We start from the raw sequence: 3,053 nt of genomic DNA, 5'->3' as shown, positions 1-3,053 counted from the left end.
AACTTGTCTCTCATGTTAAACAAATCAGGGTGAAGCGAACGTTCAGTGTATGGCGAATAGCCCTAAACATCACACTGTTGCAACGGGCCGCATGTTCAATTTACTGGGGGAGAGTATAATTCATAATGTTCCTCTCCCTGCTGATCATGTGAGGGTGCAGTTAAACACTGCTATTGATGCGAATTATGCCCTCCCGATACTCACCCCAGATGCAGAGACAGTGTCTCAAGCAGTGGGTAGCTTTGTCGCTTGGCCTGGCCGTCTTCTTACATTAGGACATCCTTCAAAGGTATATATGTATAGGTCTACAAATTCAGCTGATTTAAAATAAACTCTATTTTAATTACTAACAGTCTGTTTGTCAGTCTAAGGGGAAGAAGAGCCTATTGGGTGATCACTCATTATCATCACCACAGAAGCAGCCCTCTGAGCCCGTTCAAGTGGTATCATCAAGATTCCGAATATGTCTTGAGGAATATGCAATTGGGGCCAGATTAGAACATGGCGAGGATTTCATGATTCCCCTAGAGTTTGAGCCAGAGGTATACGGTCGACCCTCGTCAGATTATGTCACAAATGAAGTATTGAAAGAGATTCTGACGCATGGAATGGCCAGCACAAATACCTGTAACTTTTATATCAGGTATTTGTTAAAACCTTAACTAAATACTTAAGTACTTGAACATTTATTCTATTGATATCTTCGTTTGTTGATTTAGATATCTTTTCAAGAACTTCATAGCCCCTGGTGGCCTTGATGACAAGTTCAAGATTATCAGCCCCCACACTTTTGCTGGCCACGGACCTAATATGAAGAAAGACTTATCCAGAGACTTGTTGGATATCTTCATTTCTAGGGCAACACCGGGGGCTCAAACTTTGTTTTTGGCGCCTTATTGTCAAGGGTAAACTTTCCTAAATTCTTTCATTTTCAAAATAATTTGTAATAGTTCTAATTGTCTTTCTTATACTTAGGGGACACTGGATGCTGATTGTGGTCAATCCCACAAAGCCGAGGATTTGGTATCTTGATTCTCTTCATGGGGATCCAACCAATCGACCATTTATGGTTTCATTGTTCAACAAGCAATATTTATCTCTATTATTTAAATTTAATTTAATTTCTTGCTTCAATCAAATTTTTGACAATCATTAATATTCAATTTTATTGTCTTCTCAGGGCTTTGTGGCTATACCGCACAAATCAGGCATTACCCTGCCCCCCGATAAAAAACGGCCAATTTGACGATGCCTTCCCGTGGAAGAAAGTGAAGGTATTCACTACCATTATTTACTATTCTACTAAATATGGTTTATTTATATGATTGACTAATATTATTTCCTTTTCCATTCTTTACAGTGCCCACGTCAGCCCAACAAGAGCTCCCATTGTGGATATTGTGTGATGAAATTTATGAAGGAGATAATTCTGCACAATGCTGACACAATTCCCACGCAGGTAATATGCATTTGTTAAGGTTCAATTTATATATTTAAGAATTATTGTACTTACTGTAGCTTTACATTTCTATCTAACTTAAGTCATAATTTGTGGTTGCATACAGTACTTTGCCGACACATATTGCACAGTGTATTCATCTGCTCAGATGGAAGAAATCGTTGAGGAGTTGGCGATGGCCTTATTCCGTCAGTGGGCACAACATAGATAGGGAAGTGTACATTAAGACAGTGTATGTACGTACAGCTAGCTTTGGTTTCAATATAATTTTGGTTTTGGTTCATTTTTGGCTGTTGGTTAGTTTTAGGCATTGCACAACTTTGGCAATTGGCTAATTTTGGAATTGGTTCACCTTTTGTACTTGCCAGAATTTTAATATATCACAGTTGGTTTTCATTGGTTCATGTATATATATGATAATGTAAATTATTTTCGGTTCATTAACATATATGTATATGGCTGAATTGGTTTGAATGCTGGCCTGTATGATTCTATTGAATGAGCCTTTGTTATCGGTTTCAAAATTGCAGGGGGTTGCTGGCAAAGGAGAACGAATTTTTTTAAAAAAAACCAATAATACTTGACGGTTATTAGTTAAAACCGTCAAGTATTCTAACATACTTGACGGTTACTTTTAAAACCGTCAAGTATTAAATAATACTTGACGGTTTTTCAAAAATAACCGTCAAGTATGTTTCATAATACTTGACGGTCACTTTTGGAACCGTCAAGTATTCCAGAATACTTGATGGTTTTTGGAACCGTCAAGTATAATCTCAAAATAATTGGCGGTTTTTCTCTAGTAACCGTCAAGTATGATTTAAATATTTGACGGTTAATAACCGTCAAATATTTGCTGTTGAAATATATGACGCCAGTATAGTTGACGGTTTTTAACCGTCAAATATGATCCAAAATAACCGTCGAGTATTTTTCATTTTGTAGTAGTGGTGTAAAGATGATTACATAAAGTTGATAATCGTCTTGAAGTTGACGAACTTGAAGGTGAGAAATAGTTGACTAATACTAATTTCATGGAATTGCTTAAGTTGTTGAGTGACATGCTTGTTAAAGTAAATTCACTTTCAAAAGAAATGTACGAGGTGAAGAAAATTTTATGTCCAATGCGTTTAGGGTATGAGAAGACATGCATGCCCTGATGACTACATATTATACAAACATAAGCATAAAGGGTTGAATAAGTATCTTAAATATGGCACTTCAAGATGCAAAGCGAAAAAAAATGGTGGTGATTGTGATAAGATGACCAAAGGCTCTTCTTTAAAGATGCTGTGGTGTCTTCCAATAATACTGTGGTTTAAATGTTTGTTTACTAATGCCGCGGAAGCAAAGAACTTGAGATAGCATTCTGATGAGAAAATGTGTGATGGAAAACTTTGTCACTCGTTTGATTCTCCTTAATGGAAGACAATAGATCAAAAAAATTTTCAAGTCAATAATGAGCCAAGAAACCTTCAACTCGGGCTTTGTATGGATAGAATCAATCCTTATGGTAATCTCAATAGCACACATATTGCTTTGTTAGTTCTCCTTGTAATTTATGACTTGCTTCATTGTTTATCTATGAAAAGAA

The 3,053-nt window shown here is 36.4% G+C and overlaps 1 long non-coding RNA gene across 1 annotated transcript; it reads left to right on the top strand.

Moving 5' to 3' along the window:
• The first annotated feature begins 1,401 nt into the window (after nucleotides 1-1,401).
• On the top strand, nucleotides 1,402-1,742 carry LOC114755945 (uncharacterized). Its single transcript, XR_003741378.1, has 2 exons — nucleotides 1,402-1,459; nucleotides 1,566-1,742. It is a non-coding gene; the product is annotated as an uncharacterized LOC114755945 (long non-coding RNA).
• The last annotated feature ends 1,311 nt before the right edge of the window (nucleotides 1,743-3,053 follow it).

Source organism: Neltuma alba, unplaced genomic scaffold (assembly GCF_004799145.2).
Source record: "Neltuma alba isolate B1F8T4 unplaced genomic scaffold, ASM479914v2 tig00010352_pilon, whole genome shotgun sequence".
In the NCBI taxonomy this organism is placed as follows: domain Eukaryota; kingdom Viridiplantae; phylum Streptophyta; class Magnoliopsida; order Fabales; family Fabaceae; genus Neltuma; species Neltuma alba.
This window is presented reverse-complemented; position numbering and strand designations above follow the sequence as displayed.